The 22,831-nt window shown below is 34.1% G+C and overlaps 1 protein-coding gene and 1 long non-coding RNA gene across 3 annotated transcripts in view; one reads left to right on the forward strand and one right to left on the reverse strand.

Moving 5' to 3' along the window:
• Positions 1 to 22,831, reverse strand: part of LOC145937729 (uncharacterized) — a 174,449-nt gene that overhangs the window by 76,591 nt on the left and 75,027 nt on the right. The gene's annotated exons all lie outside the window — the stretch shown is intronic.
• Positions 1,248 to 7,032, forward strand: LOC145937730 (uncharacterized). Its single transcript, XR_014425617.1, has 3 exons — positions 1,248 to 1,480; positions 2,727 to 2,890; positions 6,332 to 7,032. It is a non-coding gene; the product is annotated as an uncharacterized LOC145937730 (long non-coding RNA).

Consider the following 22,831-nt stretch of genomic DNA (forward strand, 5'->3'; position numbering starts at 1 on the left):
GCAAAACGACCGGCTCTTCCTGCGAAAGGCTCTTCCCATTCACGATACGTATGTGTATGTGTGCAGGGACGCCCGGGAATAAAAATAAAAAAAAGGGGAGTGGAAAAAAGACGAGGAAGGGAATGTGTGCATCCGACTCTCGATGAAAAAAAAAGAAAGATGAGGAAAGCGAGAAAGCATTTATTAAGTACCGTGAAATTAGAATTACTCTCCTAGAGGAGAGTATATGAAAGATCTAGACGATCGCGCGGCACTAATATGTCTATCACACACATTGTGTGCCTTATTAATTTTAATTTAATCAAAGACTACAGAGATTACGGAGATAGACGGAGAGGCAAAATAAGTGAGAAAAGAGAGAACGCGTGGATGTTGAATAAAATTTTAAATAGAGTTCTATCACGATTATAAATCATCTAAAACATATGTATGTATAAACCACGGAAATTAAAATAAGAAAAAATGGATAATGGTTCGAGAAAAATCGAAAATGCAAGAAATTAATTTGGAAATCGACAAAACATGAAACGTAAGGGAAAAATAAATAATGATCAAGAGAAAAACAGGAATAGATTAACTTATAAAAAAACGAGATAATAGAAAAAGAGCGAAACGAGGTTGATTTGAGGAAAACCGCAAAAACGATGAGTGAAGGGGGAGGGAAAAACCAGCAACGTCGAGAGAAAAGAAAGAGAAGAAGCAGAAAAAAAGAAGGAAAAAAAGAAGAAGAAGAAGGGGATGAGGAGGAGTCGAGTTGCAGAGCGAGATCGCTTACCAGAATGTTTCACCGAAGGCGACGGAGCCTCTAATTTTAATAATTGGATATAACCTCGATTTTCTTCTCATAAACGCCAGAGGGGCGCGCAAATAATGCGTGCAGCGACCGTAAATAGGTGCGTATAGATACGCACCTGCCCTTTCAATTCTGCTTCACCTAGATACAGAGGAGAGACCTCTTATACATATACCTGCCTGTGCGTTGGCAAATAAAGCTTTCTATAGCATCCTTTGGACATATTTTTCAATTTGGCTCAGATCGAAATTGGCAAATGATCGATCAGAAATAGTTTCGAAGCTTCTCCCGTGCTTTTTTACCACACCGCCATCTTTGCACTCGTGAGTGCGAACACTATTCATTTGAGAAAAGACGATAGTGGGAGTGCAAAGATGGCTGCGTGAGAAGAAGCACGTGAGAAGATTCGAAACTATTTCTGATCGATCATTTGCCAATTTCGATCTAAGCAGAATTGAAAAATATGTCTGAAGGATGCTACGAAAGAGAGGTAAGAGACTAATTCAGTAATTGTTTCAACAATTTTCATACCGATGGAGAACGATTTCATAACGATGCGATAATCTTCGAACGAAATCTTCGACACAAAGAGTTCGAGTCGGAACGCAGAGTCGGAAGGATCTAACCTGAGGAAGGATCTATCTTCAACAAACAATGATGATAATTGAAGAAAATAAACAAAAAGAAGTAAGTACAAAAAAAGAGACATATTTTAGAGAAAAAGAGGAAATTATGTAAACTTCAAACTTTGAAAGATGCAGCGTGACGACTTTATATAGAAATTAATAGCAATCTACTTCGACAAGTAAGTTTTACCAGAAATTATATAAATTATGTAAAAAAAGCTGACACCCTCAAATGTCAAAAATGTCTCGCAAAATAATTTTCTTGAAAAATAATTTCATCGATTTTATTATGTATATATTGCTTTTTTATTTTATATAATTTTTATTTTAATATTATATATTTTATAGGGTTAATCGTATAACGATTAATGGATCGATCGAAATTTTTTTTGTGTTGTCGATTATTTATCTTAATACTTTTTTGCCCAAAATAATGAAAAAAATCCATTAATGTAAAAAAACACAGTTGTTTAATCAGAAAATGAATATTTTAAAGTTTATATAAAATTGTCAAATTAAAGTATAAAATATCTTGTAAATTAATTCAATTTTTAAATATTTTACAATGTGCTTGTTAAACTCTTCTTAACATCCGCTAAAAAATAAGCGTAAAAAATTATAGATTTATCTATAAAAAATTAAAGGTGACCATGAAAATTAAAAAAAAAAGCTAATGAAATATATACTATAATCATCTTAAGTCTCTTTGAATCAATTTATTATGCGAAACAAAAAAATTTTGATTGGTCATATCCTGAATATTACTTTATTAGAATATTATATTATTATATATTATATTTTAGCTAAAAAAAGCACTTTCCTTTTTCTTATTTAATTATGATTCTTCCGAGGATGTAAAAAGATCGGTAATCTCTTAAACGCAATAATTATATCTCGAAAAATCATCACTTTATTTAGCATGACGTGTGACGTAATCGTCGGTTTATTTCAATTGCTCGTTTCATTCCGATTACAATCCAATTGACTTGGCATTTAATTAAGTTGTTAGTCATGTTTAATCGACATCCGCGGTTGTTGACCTTCAAGAGAGAAGAGTTGAATATCTTTCTTTATTAAATTATAAAAAAAAATCGCGCATTTTATAATGACTAAAGACACCTTTTTACAGCGCGTTGATACTGTCGATAGTTAAAAAAAAGGAATTTCAAATGAATCTTATTTATCACCAGACTTATCGTCCTTCCCACGCCAAGATTTGTGTTCGCAGCGATATTTCTGAATAGAGAAATCTTCTCCGACAGCACAATTCGATATCACAGATTCTTGACATCTCTTTATCATTGCAGATATCACTGAGAAAGGAGGATGTCGACTTCCTGTCGTTAATATTTCCCGCCCGGATCCGATTTATACCTGATAATTGCATCAATAATATTTGCTGGCTGGCTGCAATTTGAAGTTAACGGTGCAAGTTAAAGTTACTTTCGACATTATTTATTTTGAATTATAGGTATGTACATATATTATAATAGATATGTTAACATGATCTTTTGGGTAAAATTTTAAATCTGTATCTATTCGGAGAGAGATAATTTCTTGTCGCGATGCAATATATTAGGGGAAAGTATGCTAAATCGTATTGTTCGTTAAATCGTACCTCTATTGTATTTCTTAAACAGAGTTAAAATATTTTAAGGTGTTAACGCTGTTATATCACAGTTAGTCTCACTTGAATACCACAATATTTGTTTTCTTTCTCAAGCGATCCGTTGATGAGTGACATTAATAAATTTATTTTATGTGATTTTCATGTAATATTCGGCACTCCGGGCCTAAGCTATCACATTGAGAAAGATAAATTAAACTTATTACTAAAGTATTTTTTCATTTTATTTAATCCTGTATATGGAAGCATTGCAAAAATTGCAAAATGTTTTAAAATTATTTTTTTGTTCACAAATTTGACAAAGCAATGGAAGTTCGGTAAAACGTACCACTAACTTTTTCCTATATCATACTGGTATGATTTACTAAATTAATTTTTTTACTTAAGTACAGTTATTTTTTCTTTATATTTAGATGAACAATCGAAGAAAATATTATCAAATTTTATAATTATATTGAGATAATACTTATTTATGTTTTTGTGTGATACAAAAAGTATTTTTGTTAAATTTTTGAAGAGAATTTATGATTATAAATATAACATTCTTGTAGATATGTTTTATTGCAGACTAAAAACTTTTGTGAAGAATAAAACTTTATTTTTGATAGAATTTTTTAATTTTATTGTTAGAGGTACGATTTCAAAACTCATGGGTACAATTTAGCAAACCGTTATTGTAAATCGTACCAAATACCACTTTTTCTAAATTTTTAATTCACAATATGAAACAATGATAAAGTGTTAATGTTTAGCGTATTTCGTTGGCAAAGAACTATAGTTTCAAATAAATAAAAAATATTTTGTCATTTCTTTAATAGTTTTATTATAATTTTAATATTTACCTTAGGGGGGTACGATTTAGCATATTTTCCCCTATATATAATTATATATTCTGCAAAAAAGAATCTATTAAGATATACTTATGTAAATATATAATTTATATATTTATATATATTTATATACTTATATATATATATATATATATATATATAATTTTTATAGAGAGGAGAGAGAAGAGGGAAGAAATGAAATAAAAAAATATAAAATTTCATAATTACATCTTAATAGAGATTTGTGTTTCTCTCTTTTTCTCTATTAAACAATTGTTGCTCTTATTCTTAGAAATCGTTAGCGCTAAAGATAATGTTACATAGAAAAAGGACGCGTTTTCTTGACTTTGAACTCGCTTACTTGAAATAAGAGAAGGGAACCTACTCTACTCGGAACATATGTGTTACACTTGACAAACACATTACGAACATGTCGCCGATAATTTATACAATTTTACACGCGGGGAGGATATGCATATATCCCTCTGAAGAACAAAAACCGCTTTAAGCCGCGTCCGTTACCTAATAACGTAAATTGTTATTCAATCTAGTGCAAATGTGGAGAAACATCGAATCAGCTGTGAGCGAAAATATTTCATACCGGATAAATATAAAAGTAAAAAAGGAAAATTTCAGATACATTAAATCACAATTCCGAAGGTGCAAAAAACGTAGAAATGACGATTCGGGAATAATAGAACACCGTCAAATTTCCACGATACAAACGTGGAATGAATTTAGAGAGGGGGCAAAAGGGGGTTCTATCCGTGCCATTAATCGCAAAGAGATCCCCGGATGGCTTTACGACGTTTCCCCGCGTTTGTAACAGTCCTCGATAAATGCCCGGGTGTCGCGCAATATCCGAACTTCGTCGATCATCGTAAAGCTGATGACCGACTCTGCGTATATATAACGGAAATTTGCTCCTATTTTCATCCCGCGTGTATGTGACGCAAAACGCCGTAACGTTGGTTCTGGCTTGATAGTCCATCGGATTTGCGGGATCAACAGTGGGATAATAATGAATTATAACGCGAACACATACAGGTCATATAAAAAAAAAATCGGTTCTCTTCGATTTTTATTACCCTTTTTGCCAAAACTCGTTATCGAGGAATATACTAGACTCCAATAACATTCTTGTAATAATGACTTAATTATCGAGGGCAATTTAATTGTCGAATATTTTACGCGTTCTTACTTTAATTATCGAAAGTAATTTTACGAGACCGCTTTGCGGCGAAGAAAGAGAAGAAAAGAGAGAAAAAAACTGTTCGTGTCGCTGACGTAACGGTTTTCTCCTGAATGAACAAATTACACGCGTTCATTACCCCATAATTGGGACTTTCGCACGATGACTAGGTGGAAAAAGGCAGGCGGGCGGACAGAGGAAGGGAGGAAGAGAGTCGCCGCGGTTTCGATTCCCTCGAAGTGCAATTTGCCGCATCGGCCGTCATCGCGACGTCTTGCAACTTTGGAAATTAATAAACGCGCGAGGGAGGGAGGGGAGATAAAATATGGCACCGACAAAAGCCGGCGAAAATTACGAAAGAGAGCGAGTGAGAGGACGACTATCTCCTGTCCCGCACATTTCGCACCGTTCGAAAAGTGAAATCCGGCTAATCTCGCAGTCACAGTCTCTCGCAGAGATGCAATTACGATTATTATTATCCCACATGGCGACGACCGATGCTGATGAAGTTTTCTATTAACCGCGCGCGCGAATGTCCGGCCGAACGCGTTTACCGGATCTCAAATGTTTTACGGAAGTGTTTACGCGGCCGATACGCGGCAAGTAAATTACGGGATACTCGCAAATTGAATTTAAAAATGTACCGGCTATGTTGATTGCGCCAACGCATGGTTACATAACAGGTTAAAAACTTGAAATTTCGCGCAAGTATGAAAAAATTATCTAAATCTCGCTCCCGAAGGTATTCAAAAATTTTTGTTCATCGTATTTCGACACAAAAATGGAATAAAAAACTTGAAAATCTCTCTAATTTCATTAGCATACACAAAATTAAAATTTTCACTATTTAAATATTTCATTAATTAAATATTAAAATATTAGTTAGGTCTTTTCTTAAATTTTGGATTGAAATAGAATCAATTTTTAATTTGTCAAAAAATTTTTGCAGTAAATGACACTGAGCTAAAGAAGCTCAGATGTCTCCTTCCACGAATTAAAAATTTCACATAAGCATGGAAAAATAATCTCTCGCTTTCAAAGATGTTCAAAAGTTTTTTTTCATCTTGACAAAAAAATGAAAAAAATAAGAACAATTTCTAGTAGAACTTCATCAGTCACGAAATTAAAATATTCACTATGAAATATCTCATAATTAATTAGATACGTTAAAATATTAATTAGGCCGATTATATTAATTTAGCCTTTTCTTAAATTTTGGATTGAAAAAGAATCGATTTTTAATTTGTCGAAAAATTTTTGCAGGTAAATGACACTGAGCTAAAGAAACTCAGATGTCTCCTTGCACTTGATCTCATGTGAAGTTGATGACGATCTCAGTGAGACTTTGAGCGAGTGAAAGAACAACCGAGGGAGAGAGGAAATGGAAAAAGAAAGAGAGAAGAGTTTTCGGTGTACATATATGACTTGTGTCGTCGTTGGGACGGGAAGTGCAGCTGGTCCCTAAAGGGATTGGCCAGCTGTTGATGGAAGCTTTAGGTATGTCGGCCGCGATCCACGGCCGTGAGAAAAAGACGGACCGGTCGATTGACTCGCCTCGCGAAGCCGAGGCCGACGAGGAAGACCTTCAGGAACATGGAACAGGCTCTTTCCTTTCATCGAGAGCCAGCCAGCCAGCCTTATCGAGCGATGAAACGAGTGTTGCGAGAGCGCACTTCGGCCTCTCAACAACGGACGAAGACGGAGACGCTTGCGAAAAACGTTGCGAAAATATTGTATACGCGTGGCGGAAGAGAGGCAGACGTGCGTTTGTCAAAGTGTAATTTTATGTAACGGCCATATACATGTATACATAAGGATGATGATAATTTTCCGCAAGCGCAGATGGAAAAGTAATTCCTCTCCTCGGAAGACTTTCTTTTTCTTTTATTCGATAAAATAATTAAATTTAAATTAAATTAGTTATCAAGCTATTAAGTTGTACTTTCGAGCTGTATAGATTTTCAAGAGACGTAAATTATAAAGACATTTAATTATCGAGATATTCGACAGATACAAAATATTTTAAAATATTTTTATATATTATTATTAATAGAATATTCATATTTTTTATATATTTATATCTTTAATTATATATTTTTATTTATATATTTTATTTATACATTTTATTTATATAATTATATTATTTATATATATTTATTTATATATTATATATATATATATATGTATTATTGTATATTAGCAAGGTCAGTTCTAAAGTCAGCTGGAGATCTTTCTTTCAAGCATGGTCTTTCTGTACAGCTCGTAGGATACCCATATGAAAGAAACGTGTTTTATTCAGATGCAACCCTGTTATGAATAATTCTCATTCAATGTTTCGCGTTCACCGATTGTGCAGTTTTCTATCTTACGCGGTTAGGATCACCTCGAGCGAACTTTGGCTTCCATTCGTCTCATCTTTTTGAAATGTTTGCTCGTAACGCAAAAAGAACTGTTTGGATGATGCGCCTTCGCTACTCTTGATATTCGATATTTATAAGGAATCTTCCCGATATTTGTAAGGAAAAGATATTTTGCTCGGATGGATTAATATTATAGAAATTTATAAATTAATATAAATTGTATTTATTATACAAATTAACATAAATTGTATTCTATTTTATAAATTCCTCCGACAATCTGGAGGCTGATTTTTTCTTTTAGCGGAAGTTAATTAAGTAGATAGCATTATTTTTCGCAATTTAGATTTAACTTCGTAAGTAAGCCTCTCAAAGAGAGAAGTGAAATTTGGTTGTAAAGCTCTCATTTATAATTTTACAGTGAGATCTCAGCTACTAACAGTCTTGAAATCTTGTCGTCTTGTCATAGAATCACACAATCGAATCATCTTATAAAAAATTAATATTAATCCATTCGCATTTTTAACATTACATATTTTCGAACTTGGTCTCGTTCGAGAATAAGGGATTTTTACTGAGGTTTTTAAACTCTTCTGCCAATGCCTAATTTTTCATCTTTTCATCAATGTATGGATTAATTGCACGTTTTTAACACATTGCACTGTGACTATTTTTTTATAACGTTCTAGTAAACATCGAACATTCTTTTCTGTTATATTTTAAGTTCGTTTCCCTTTATATTTTGTTTCATATGAAGCAAAATTCTGACACATTTTTAGCATTTAAAGTTTGAGTATCCGGGTACCCGTTCATTGACAGAAAGGTTAAAGGCCAAAACGAGAAAAGACTGGTGTATAAGCAATATGAAATTTCAATTGCAATTTCCCGCGTCGTTTTTCGCGACCATTTTCTATATACTCAGGCATTTTCCACCATTTTCTCGACACTCGCGCTCGTTTGTCGCTCCGCATTGCACCTGTCATTGATTGCGCGTGCGTTAAAAGGTTTACTTATGTAAATGCGTCCTTAGAGGAAAGCTTAGGGAGTCGCGAAAGAGGAGTGGCAGTTTCTCGCGCGAGAAAACGCGGCTCGAGAAGCCATAATTCCTTTCTTAGCTGCCTACCGCTTCTGTTCCTATCTCAGTCGCTTGACTGCGACTGATTACAAGTAGCGAGTTTAACGGTGTCCATAAATCTCCGGGATACAATGTTGAGAGGCGTTAAAGAGCGCGATATCGGCGCGTATGAGAGCTCGAAACGTTACGCTCGTTTCGATTAAGGTGACACCGGTTAGGTTGAGTTAGATTATGTTAGGTTAGGTATCGATCAAAGCCAATAAAAGAACCCCGCACTAATGTTATATGAAATTGCATTTAAGTTACATTCGCTGGTTTTCTCATATGTTGTAGCTTATGTTGTAGCCTGCTGAACAAAAGATATAATAGCCTCATAGCTAAATAATGGGTAGTTACTTAGCTACAACTAGTCAAAGAACTCGCAGAGCCAGAATTTTTCGTGTTTGACTAGTTGTAAATCAGTAACTGTTTATTATTTAGCTTTTTGATTTATTATTTAGCTTCTATTACATTTTTTATTCAGTACATCATAAGCTACAACATATAAAACATGAAACAACATATGAAAATCAGCTGATTTTATCAAGATTCAATTTTGTATAAGATTGATACACGGGGTTTTTGAATCTATACGAAATGAAATTGAATCCTGGTAAAATCAGTTGGTTTTCTGATTTATAATAAAAAATTCTGCCTTTGCGCGTTGGCTGTAACTTACAATTAGTAACTGTTCATTATTAGCTTTGAGATTGTTACATTTTTTTATTCAGCAGGTCATAAACTATAACATATGAGAAAACCATGCAGCTAATTTAACCGAAATCCAATTTCATCTAGGATTAGTATGGGCTGTTTTTTGACAGCCATGTTTTCGTCTGAATGCAATTAAAAATTTCGTTATATATTTTTTGCACACTCGTGATATTTTTCGCTGTAGGAGAGCAACGTTTACGTAAAAATGCGCCATACAAACTTCTGTATTCTCTCAACTGTTTTTCTTTCTTTCAGCACCAAAAAAAGAGGAAGCGCAAAAGAACGTGTAAATAAGACGAGTCGAAAAAAAGGCTCGCGAAGCGGATAGGAACGATGATGCATGGCCTCGGTGCAACAACGATGTTGCCGCCTCATTGTTGCACGAACGAAGAGGGACCCCTCTGTTTAGAGGTCTTCTCTTCGAATCACAGTGATACACAGCAGCGGACTCCGGATATCTCGTGCGTACATTTGTCAGTTTTCTCACAGCATTCCATTTCATTTTTTCAAAAGCTTAGTCAGCTCTTTTATTCTCAATTAGACCTTTTCTCCTGGTAATTTCAAAACAAACGTTTAAGACTAAAATTGCGTTACACTGATTTTCTACTAACAAAAGTAAAAAACTGTTCATGACAGCGAGAGCTCTTCGTAGCCGATAAGTCTACTTATTAAAAAATATAGGTCATTTTACTTGCTCTTGTTCATTGGAGCATTAAACACTGTATACTTCGTTAAGTTTTTAATAAACATCTTTAAAAAAATTTTTTTCTAAAAAAGTCCTTGTCTTTTCTTAAATAAAATATCAGGACTATCTTTCGAAGAGTAGTATTCTAGAGATAGACAGTATTTGTGATCAAAATTGTGATATTGTGTAAAAAATCTATTATTTCACAAATATTGTAGCTGAAACATTATTTTACAAATATTGTAACTGAAATTAAGAAATTTTTATTAAAGAAAAGAGATTCATATGAAATATTTTTTATTATTCTCGCCAAATAAGGAATCTTAATTTTTAGCGATATTTCACGCTTAGCTCACATCAGAGCTGCATCAATGAGACGATCAACGATGAGAAGCTTCTCCCTACATGACAAATGCACGTGTCTTCCCCACGAGCTTCTTCTCATCCCCAAAAGAAGCCGATTCAAAGTACGAGCACATCACGAGCTATCCCGCTTACCTACCTCAAATTTCTCTTGGCAACCAAGTGCGTTCCCGGCTTACAAAGGAAGGTGATAAACGGAAAAAGATGAGAGAGCGAAAGAGAACAAGAGCGAGAGTGAGAAAGAGCAAGAGAGAGAGCAAAAGGGAGAGAGAAAATAGGAGTACAATGACCTACCGTGCAACGGCGACGATAAACGGCATCAGGGCCGTAGGAACCGCCCTGGGTGTCGGGACTATTTCAAGCAGTATTGTTGCGAGGTCAATCCCCGGGATCTTTCATGGTGTGGTCGATGGTCGGAATCACATCTGTCGGGACTGGAAGAGGAGGTACGGAAAAATGCGGGGAAAAATGCGCCAGAGGGAGGTGAGAGAAAAGGCACCCACGCTTTTTTTCAAATCGACCTAGGAGACGACAAAGAGGTCAACGACCGAATTCGTTTCTACGGAAAAATCCTGGTGCAGCTGGAATTCCACGATGCACCTTGTATACCTAGGTAGACAGATAGGTAGATAGATAGATAGGTAGGTAGGTAGGTAGGTAGGTAGGTAGATAGGTAGGTAGGTAGATAAGTAAGTAGGTACGTTCGAAAGATCGTCATCCAGGTAGAGGCCATTGTCGTCTCATAGACTTGAATAAATATATATAAACGTTTTACACGAAAAAGATCGCATCAATCTTAAAATATTGATTTTTTAAAAAGAAACGTACAAAATGGATTATTCCTATCATTAAATAAAATACTATCGTAAATTTTTGCAAATAACAGAAAATTTTGAGTCACTCGTACATACTTTTTCTTTTATAGAAGATCTATAATTTTACATAAAATGCAAAAATTTCTGTCAAGAATTTTAAGTCTCTCGTGCATATTTTTTTTAAAAAAAGATCTATAAATTTATATAATGTAAAATATGTTACATAATGTGAATTTTACATTATGTAAAATGTGACTCTCTTTCTAAAAAAATTTATAAGATTTTACATAAATAAGATTTTACATAAATTTCTTTAGGGGATTTATAATTTTACATTTATGAAAAAAAATTATGTACAAGTGACTTAAAATATTTATGACAGAATTTTTTACTTATAAAACATTTTAAAAATTTGAATATATAGAATGTATATCAGAATATATATACATACAAAAAAATTGACACAAAAAAGGATAAGTAAAATATTCTAAATTCTATTGCGAGAATAAGAAATAGTTTAAAGCAGGCTTATATGATTGAGATAATCTTAGAATTGTAGAAACAGTTATTAAGAAACATGTGGAAACGTGAAGTGGAATATTAACATGGAAAGTTTTTATGATAACATCAAGACCGTTACAGAAATGAATATAAAGATTCGAAGAAGTAATAATCGGCAGATTTTTACGATTAAATTGAATAATTCCGATCACTCTGTAATTCAGATATATTTTATACGGTACATGCAAGTGAGATATAAATATTCTCGCGTAATTATTGCTAATTATGCGTAAAATAGAGTACGTAACTATGAATGATTTATTTATAAATGCTTACGCGATAATTATACGTTTTATTATAATGATGATTTACTATATCTGACTTGACAGGAAAGAGTGGTTTCGTCATTTCGACAATGATTCATTCGTCAGCGTGGATATTTGCAAAAATTCAATTCGCCAAACGGGGCGCTCACCTTTAAAGTTCTCGAGAGAAGTCATTGAACCTCTGTACGGCGGGCAAACCTATTAAAGACTGGCTAACGCGGGTGTAATAACGCGGGTTACACTACGGAAAGGGTTCGAGGTAAAAAAGTGCAAGGGTCGCTGAGGTGTTATTGAAAAAAAAAAGATTGCATTGAACCTTGACAGAGTCTTGCTTAGCATAAGGGGAAAAAAATGAATTTAATTCTCTTGTAGTCGAGTGTTGTGCTTATCTAGTTAAAGAATAAAAAATATAAGAGTCATTTGCATCAATATTACATACACATTTAGACTTGTTATAAAGAAATTTCAATTTTCTCTTAGAGAAGATTTTTCGTTTGTGTATGAAGGAAATTTTATAAATTTAAGAAACACTGACAAGTAATATAATTATTTTTAAAATGATAGGAAAAAATATTAGAATCTTAATAATTTAGTAAATTTAGTTAATAAATTTAATATATACAATAATGTATATAATAAAATATGTATATGTAATAATAAGTATAGATATGTATAAATATGTATAATAAAAAATGTATAGAATAAAAATAACACATCTATATAATAATGAGTTTAATATAGGCAACATTCAGCTTCAAATTCTGATTAATTTAACCGGCGATTAACTTATCAGTAATATCTGTGCAATAATATTTCGTTAATGTGAATAGAATTATTAACTTTATTGATATAGAAAGGAAGATTAGATTAGATACAACAAATTATACAATTATACAATTAAAAATTATACAATTAGAAATTTTGTAGGCAATTCTATCAGTTGAATTAATCACGAATTAAGTTAATTAGAGTTTGATCAAAATGATGCTAAGTGTTAATTGAGCGATTTCGGGTTTGTTAATAAATTCAATGTCGATTTTTCTTGATAAGAACGACGATATATTCATTAAACAATGTTATTGTTCCGAATAAATATTATTTAATCAAAATATTATATTCAGATAAAACATATGACGTTTATATATATAAGTAAACAATAAAAGTATGACAATTATAAACATTATAAATTTTTTTTGAATTGTGAGTGATAAGAGATTGATTGAATAAATAAAAAGTTACTCCATTGTAATTTTGAAAGATGTCTTTTTAATAATTTACAGTAGAAATTTCGTAATAACATTTTAACTATCGAAAATTCGTAATAATATTCGGCAACATGAAAGGCACAGCGATGCTATTGTATTTGCCTTATCAAGAATACGAAAGAAGAACCGACTTAGGCGCGTCTTAATGACAAAGGTGCGAACAAGTGTCCTCGCAGTTTCATTAGAACGATTCTAAAGTCCAAGAGCGGCGGAGAGAGATTGACAGATACACGGTCGAGCCTTAACGACCACCATCACCCATCACCTTTCCATACGTCAGCTGTTCATAAATCATAAACAGACGCGATGAAAGTATGGTGTCGGGCAAAACGATCTCGCTAAATTAATACATAGAATATCTTACGTCGTTAAATGGACTGGCGAAAGGATGTGTATACTTTCGCAGAGCTCATAAGTAATAACTGAGATTTATCCCGACCCGAGATTAACCTCCTACATACACACGTGGATAAAATAAATATACCTTTTAGATATATATCGCTAATAATAAATTAAACAACAAATATAACGATAATAATTATTATAATTTATCATTATTATTATTATTATTATTATTATTATTGTTATTATTATTTTACTATATTATTATATTATAAATTTTTGTTTAATGATAAAATCACGCGAGACTGTCGCATCGGAGAAAAGGGAACAGTAATCCGGGACCAAAAGCGTGCAACTTTTGGTCCCGGAGAACGAGACCGGTGACGTAAGCAAAGCTCGGGCGGGAGAGAATGCGTCGGGCGTGTTCCTTTCGCGAGTGCACACGCGGATCGTGCGCAAAGATAAGTCGCGAGTCGCGTGCCGATCGCTTCCGCGTTTTGTACCGTTATTTAAGTGTGTGCGCGCGCGTTTGCGCGTATACAAGCTGAGCCTTTGAAGGACCCTCTTTTCTTTCGAACCCCGTCTTCATTTCCTCCTGGCATGCGAGACCACAGACTCACGAGGGAACCTCGCAAGCGAATCCGAAAATTCTGATTTTGATGAAACTTTAGGGGTGCACATTTAGGGGAGATAAATATGTAGAGGACTTTTAGAAATTTTTAGTTACTCAAAAATGATTCTAAAGAAGTAAAACTACCCCCCATATATGTAAATCGGCTCTTTTCTCGATATATCTTGAGAGGTGTTCGAGATATCAAAAAATATTTTATACAAAAGTTTTATGGTAAGAATACCTCTATTTAATCACATTAATAAAATTTTGAAAAAATCATTTTTTTCAAAGATATTAAAAAAATTTTCTTTCGAAGATTATTAATGTGATTAAATAAAATTGTTCTTTACCATAAAGCCTTTGTATAAAACATTTTTTGATATCTCGAATGCTTTTCCCTTAAAATCGTTTTTTGAGCCGCAACAAAATGTTTCTAAATTCATCTCATTATCTCCCTTAAATGTGTATAAAATTTCATCAAAATCACTGAATTTTCGGGTTTCCTTATCAGCCATCTCTTAACTTCTCGTTTAATTGTAATTAGCCAATTTTTTGGCAAATGAAGGAAATGTGGATAATTAGTTTTACCTGTAGCGTATTATTATAATAATATATAATTTTTCGCCTTCTTTCATCAATGTAATAGATACCAACTGCGTGTTTTCGACACACATTGCACTGCGATAATTTCTTTGTAGCAGCTGCTGGGGTATCTCGAATATTCTTTCCGTTATATTTTAGGAGGTTTCCGAATACAAAGGCTCTTTGTATTTTGTTTCGAGCAAAGAAAGTTCCGACACACATTTTTAACAATTAAAGTTGCTTTGGGCACCGGTTTATTGACAGAAGGGTTATTAAGTATATGTCTTTTAACAATAATATTTATGTTAACAACTATATAAACATATAATATCAAATCGTCTATTCAGAAATCTTTTAAAACCCTTGTAAATTTGAAATAATAATTAAAAATTAAAGTAATTAAAAGTAATTAAAATTTGAAAAAATAATTAAAAAACACACAATCGCGAAATCCACTTGAAATCGGACTGTGCGGTAATTGAGTCTTTGATATTCTGGATGTAGCAGAGCGTGTATTGTTGCGCTGAATACAATGGAAGTATCAGAGAGATTATTTCGAAATATTCTCTTCTTGCCCACCTCTGGATTCTACCTCTAGCCAAACGAAACAGAATTTAGCAGTTTCGCGACCCGTCTTTATAATACATCGCATACGTTAACTTACGTTCGACGATGGAGAAAAAAAAAAGGGAAAACCACGTGATTCGAGATTGCGGAATCCGGTCGTACGGTAATCGATAATTACGTTTGGGAAAGATCTCGGAAAACTCAATATCCATAGAATTTTACGATAAGCGCAGCGCAAAAATGCGGTCGAAATTGAATCGCGCGAAATTAATGATCCCTGAAAGATCTAACGAAGGAGCCAACGGGGCAAGTCTTGAGTCAAAGATCACAACCGCGTTCGCGACCTTAGGATTCCTCCTCGAGTTCAATATCGGTGCTCTTATCATCGCACAATCCGCGTATATATCGGTCCTTTCATCTTTTTGTTCATATAATCGTTAAGTCCCCGGTTAAATTATATGCAATAAACTCTATCGATCTGCGATACACACACACAATATTACTGCGATCTCTCTTTCTCTCTCTCTCTAGACTCCTGACTTCGACGACCTTCGGTTAAATCATCATCAAGCGTACATTAAGTGCAAACCGTGGATATGCTTACGCTATATCTCATTAAACAGTTCCTTCTATCTGTTATTGGACAGGTGATAAGTAAAATTTGTATTTGTTTCAAAAAATTTGTTATACAAAATAAATAACTGCGATAATCGAAGTTTAGTTTCTGTAAAAATGTAACCTAAAGATAAAGATGGCATTTTGTTACATAAACATAATCTAAACATTAATCAAAATTTTTGAAAGAAAACTAATGCAGAACGGGGTGTGTGAAGTTGGCACCCTTATGTTATGCTATCATATAGTTCTGTTAAGAGTTCTGAGTTATTTAGAACCATAGGAAGAGTTCTTGATAATTTTTAGAAATAGTTCCGGTCATTACGATAACGAAAATCAGTTTCAAAAAATAGGGGTGCCAACTTCACATTTCTTTACATATCGAGTTCTAATAGTTTTGAGCAGAGTTTTAAGGTTCTTTTAAATAGTTATATAGTTCCTGATTATTTTTTGAAAGAGTTCTGCAATTTTTAAATAAAAAACGTACTTTCAATATCGAAGATATTTCTAAAATATATCAAGTTCTTCGTAAAAGTGTATTAATTTTAAAAAATCAATCTCTTCGAAACTATAATAGATAGAGCCATGCGGTTTTCACGTTTTTTCTTGTCTTATGTCTTATGAGTACGATTCAGAACTCTAACGTCTTTCCCCAGAACTTGATATTTTAAAAATATCTTTGATATTGAAGTATGTTTTTTTATCTCTATAAATTGCAAAACTCTTTTAAAAAATAATCAGGAACTATGTAACTATTAAACAATTTAAATTTATTCACTTCACGGTTGCTCCTTTGTTGCCCGATGCCTCCCCCGGCCTCCTTCTCGTACAAGTTTCGAAATACTTTCGCTCTCGCGTTACTTTTTTTCGTTCGCGACGCGCGGCGACGCCCGGGTTTTAGCTATCACAATCTTCGACGCGTTTCGGTACGCAGACTCGCGAGAGCTTATTCGCACGTGAATAAAACCGAAGCTCCATTTTCGCGTCGCCGCTTTTTCCAACACCCACTTTTCGCAGGGGCTTATCGAACGAAGATGATCAAGAGAGCGACTTGGCCGCGACGCACTGAAGTCGCAAGCCGAAGGACGCAAGCGAGACGAACATTGAACGAGATTCACAATCGACGAGATCAATTTCACGTGTGCGATCGCGATTACGATGTTGGTGCGTGCGACGCGATCGGATTTATACGACAATTAACCACCAAAGGCGCTAATTAATACACTCATCCTTTTGCGGACCGGCAAGAAGCGCGCGTTGATCACGAATAACCGAAGAAGAGCACTGGAGGTGGAGCTAGACTGGCACTGCCAGGTTCGGAACGCGCAACGATACGTCGCGCCGAGTCGTAGTGGTGGGGCATTGTAGGGATCGCGACGTGGGAGCTCGGCGAATCACGTCGCGACTACATACCCCCACCAGGTCGTAGTGGTCGTATGTAGTCGCGACGTGATTCGCTGAACCTCGGACGTATACGTTGCGTCGCGAGCCCTACAATGCCCCACCACTACGACTTGTCGCGACGTGTCGTTGGTCGTTGCGCGTTCCGAATCTGGCAGTGCCAGTCTAGCTCCACCTCCAGTGCTCTTCTTCGGTTATTCGTGATTAACGGTCGCGCGCTTCTTGCCGGTCCGCGAAAGGACGAGTGTATTAATTAGCGTCTTTGGTGGTTAATTATCGTATAAATCCGATCGCGTCGCACGCGCGAGATTGATCTCGTCGGCCGTGAATCTCGTTCAATATTCGTCTCGCTTGCGTCCTTCGGCGACTTGAGTGCGTCGCGGCCAAGTCGCTCTCTTGATCATCTTCGTTCGATAAGCCCCTGCGAAAAATGGGTCTTAGAAAAAGCGGCGACGCAAAAATGGAGCTTCGGTTTTATTCGCGCGCGAATAAGCTCTCGCGGTTTGACATACGTGAAGGTACGTTTTTTTTATCTAATAATTGTAGAACTTTTTCAAAAAATAATCAGGAACTATATAACTATTTAAAAGAACCTTAAAACTCTGTTCAAAACTATTGCAACTCGATGTGTAAAAAAATGTGAAATTGGCACCCCTATTTTTTGAAACTGATTTTCGTTATCGTAATGACCGGAACTATTTCTAAAAATTATCAAGAACTCTTCCTATGGTTCTAAATAACTCAGAACTCTTAACAGAACTATGATAGCATAACATAGGGGTGCCAACTTCACACACCCTGCAGAACGTTGACTTCAATTAACTCCGGAGTGAATGACATTAGTCACCCACGTACACAAATCTGCATTTTTTCTTATTTTTCTTATGTATCAACAATCTTTTTAAAATTCAAGTTTGTGATGATTAATACATGTATTTAAATAATATCCTCATAACATATATCTTTATATTTTAATTCGGCTTTTAAAAAGAGGTGATAGATGCGACTTTTAACTTCTCATTACATTTAACACAGTGCGATTCTAAGATTTATTATCATAAATTATAAGATAACTTACAAGAGAGAGAGAATCTGATCAGAAGATTTTTCACAACTAAATATTGCGGCATAATATCGAATTGTCCAAACAGGATCCGATGTCTGATGAAAAATGTCGTGCACTTAAAAGGGGGAGACTTTCACTCGACTGGTAGCAAGAAAGAAGTGTCGAAAAATTTGCGAACCAGGGGAAACTGGAGCACGCGCGTATAATCAATCAGAAATTATCATCTCGCAATCTGCTTGGGCTCAACCTTGCTTTCATTGCTCGCATTCCGTGGCCGTAAATGAACAGCGCACCAATGTCTTTCTTCGCGTATAACTGACATGTGCATCGATAAGTGTTAGCAGCGAGTGTCATACGCGAAATGATAACATCGTGCTATAACGAGGTTTTAAATGAAGTTAAGTGCACAGATAGTAGAACTAAAAAAGAATAAGATAAGAAACGCGCGCGCATACTTTGTATGCTACACAATCTTCTCACTAATTAATTAAAAAATATAGAAATTGAATAGTCGTTAGCGATAGTATATTCTTTAATTTATTTTTTAATTTATTTTTTATATATTTGTTTTGTTACTTATTTATTTTATATATTATATTAATTTTATATTTTATATCTTTTATATTTTATATCTTTTATATTTTATATAGTATTTTATTATAGTATAATTACAATTAGGACAATATATAAAAATTTCTCATAATATTACATAATATTTAAATTAATATTTAAATATATTAATTTTTATGTATGCTAATAATTCCGACATCTTTAATAATTTTTAATATATAAAAATCTGTAGTATTATAATAAATAATATAATTTATATATATATATATATATATATATATATATATATATACTAATTTATATACATATATTCTCTTTATCTTTATATGTTATAAATTTTTCTAATTTAAAAATCCAACAAACTCTCCTATCATTGCACTTTTCCATCGTATTAGTAAATTTTCGTTGCGGACCAAAGTTGGAAGCACGAAGTAAATATCGATGACATTGGAAAAAAACGGTAAGCCTTTAAATCCGTAATGTGAAAGGATATCGCGTTTGTGAGCCTTGGAATTTGATAGAAAGGGTAGATTAATGCGCCGAGAGTTAACTCTTTTATTCCATTTCGTCATTTGTACTTTACACCGATTTCAAAGGACTTTTTATACCGCGCTCGAGACTAGTAGTAAATTACTTTAATTCAAGGTACGGATGGTAATTTATAAAGTAGGTTTTGTAACTTAAATTAGTCTTACGCTTGTCATTCATATTTACATTGTGCGTCGTTATTCAACTCACAGTAAACGGCTAATTTCGACAAATTTTCTTTTATATACATATCGCAGAATAAAATTTTTTAATAAATTTTTATTTTATAGTGTATTGTTAAATAATTTTTTCTCTGAAAAAAATACTAATACTTATACATAATAATTAGAAGAAGAAAAATATTTTTATAATAAAATAAAAATTAAAATAAAAAATAAAAATATAATATAATATAATATATAATATAATATAATATAAAAATTATTTTATATTATTAAAAATTATTTTATATTGTTAAAAATTATTTATATTATTAAAAATTATTTTAAACTGAATGACTCATGGTGGAGATTTAATATATATACAAATCGCTCTAAGCAGTCTGTATCATGTTTGATAACAGGACGATGCATTCGATAGAGATTTTATAATATTATTCTCTAAATCTCTCTGATCTCGGGATGAATTCTCGAGATGTTATAATCGGTCTCTCGGTGCACGGTGCAATTTTTTTTCTCGGATACATTTCCCTGTTTGTGAGAAATCGGCCTAACGAGAAATAAACGAGGAGAAAGAAACGGAGCTGGGTTTGCAGCTGGCGGAAAGGATAAAAATGGCGTAGCCAGCGGAATCGTTTTCGTCCAGGACGTTCGAAGTTCATCGACCTGGTTTCCACGGGAGAACAAGAAGCGAGACAAGAAGAACCAGGTAGGATTATAGGACGAGAAAAACGAGGCGATCGAAAAGAAAGGTGCTCGCGAAGAAGGTTGAAGTTTGATGGTTGACGTTTCGTGCTCGGAAAAAGGAATCTCACCATCGCTTCTTGGCTTCGAGAGGAATCAGCGGATCGTGGAATCAGGTGTCGAATTGAATTATATTCCATTATAGGAAACGTTTATGATGCCGATAAAGATCTGGAGTGCAACTTCCTGTCGATAATTATGGCGGAGAACGCGAATATTTCGAGCACAGTCGATACTTCCTGAGCGTGATAAAATAATTCGATCTTTGCTTTAGACAGCCTGATGAGAGAACGATGAAAATTAAGCTAATTGTAATTGCAATCACGGTTGTCATTTGCGGCGTATTAGGCGTCAACTGATCGTAATGACTCTGCAGCGAAATTTTTTTCTTTGTTCGATGTGTCAAATCAAGAGGAGCGATCTATTATTACAACGAATTGATATAAACAATAATAAAGTTTTCGTTTGATCGCGAGAAAGATTAAGTAAATGATATAAAAAAGATATACATATAATATAAAAATATTAATATAATAAAAATTAAATAAAATTAAAAATATTAATAAAATTAAAAATATAATTCGTTTGTATGTTAAACTACAAGATTTTGTATAACAATATTTTTGTGTAATCATCGTACAAGGAATGTTCTTTTTAACCTGTCGCTAATAAATCACGTTGCTCGATTATCTTTTTCCAAGAGTAAATTAAAGAAAGGATGCAAGAAATATAAGAAAACTTTCGTATAGCGAGGTCTTAATAAGGTCGTTAGAAATTTTTCTCACATTTTCTATTACGTTTAATTAAGCACAATCAATCTGTTGATTGGGATAAATGGGATAATCTCTGTTCGCGAGTATTAAAAAAACGATAGAACAATTTTTACCGTCACAAATCATTAGTCCTGTAATTGTAGTGTTGCTTCAAGAAATAATCCAATTACTTTCCAGGACTCTTTTTAATTTATCACTTTTTACATTTTATTTCAAGATTTATAATTTCCATGCTTTTTATTTACATAATGCCATCACTTCTCGTGCATAAGTTATGACTTATGACAGATCACTGTCTCGAGAGGAGACTCGCAACAAATGATATCATCAGCTTTAAGACAACCCGTCATACGATTTCTCGTTTACATTTTCTTTTCTTTTTTCCCTATTTGTTAAGGACTGGTCCCACGCGAACTGACCGTCTGGTTCGCACGAGGTTACGCGACAGCGCGCGTGCGCGTGCGCATTTGTCTACACCTACACCCACACAGGTAAATGCGAGTGCACGTGCACCCATCCTTCCTCCCTCCCCCCACCCTTCCTCTCCCTCCCCACCCCCCTTCTCCCGCGTCGTCGCACTAAAATTAATAATGGAGCGAGGATATACGCGGTCTGCGCACGATCATACCGCGCGGAAGCACGCACCGATCGTTCTATCGGGTGTGCTCTTTGAGCAAAAACGCTTATCGAAACCCAAGCAAAGTTACGTTTTTCTTTTTTTTCGCACGCTCAATTCTATAAATATTCTTCGTTCAACGAGAGAGCGTGCAATGGATCTGACGAAAATTCGTCCGTTTCAGATTTTCACCCATGGTTTTCTCCCTCTTCACTGCTTATTTTTTAACTTGTCAGTGCCTGCAATGAATGGCACCAGGCCCCCGAAGCATTGGACCGCCGTACCGGTATCTCTTCCTATTTTATCCATCTATGCGCAGACCGATGCACGTTCTCTCGTTGAACGGAGTATCGCGAGAAGATTTTCTCAGCTCTCTCTATCCCCGAGGAACAACAGTGAAACACGATCCTCGAATGTTTTTTTATGTTGTTTTTTTATAATTTTTTAAATATTTTTTTCCCTCCCCTCTCTCACTTTTCCTAAAATCACACAGTCGATCGCGAGAAGATAATGAAAAGTACCTAATAGACTTCGCGACAGGTGACAATAATAATATATGTGCTTATAATTGCCTCGGCACTTCTTATCGTTTTATACATACCGGTTAATAACGTAATTATTAGTCTGGTATATTATCGGAACGAGTTATCGTTCGGTACTAGTTGACAATCTCTAGTTCGGTGCTAGATAAGTGTTTTGGTTTTTGTTTAACGAGACAGAAATAGGAATGAGACGAGACTTATTATACAATGAATAATGAGTTCGCCATTTTCATATAACCGGTGACCGAAAAGATATTTTTGTATGTATTTTGATTATGTATAATATATAATTTTCATATGATTTCTTCTTGCATAAAGTTCAATCACTCATAATTCGATTTATCTTCGTTGGTTTCATCTTAACCTATATTAATTTGTTGAAATTGTTCTAGAATTTTGCGATATACATATACGGATATATCCCGATTTTAAAATTTAAACATCTCACAATCAATCAATGTTGATATCTCCACTTTTTGGCAAAT

The sequence above is a fragment of the Prenolepis imparis genome, unplaced genomic scaffold, assembly GCF_030444845.1.
Source record: "Prenolepis imparis isolate NDT839.2.m4 unplaced genomic scaffold, iyPreImpa1.0 SCAF_6, whole genome shotgun sequence".
Taxonomy (NCBI): domain Eukaryota; kingdom Metazoa; phylum Arthropoda; class Insecta; order Hymenoptera; family Formicidae; genus Prenolepis; species Prenolepis imparis.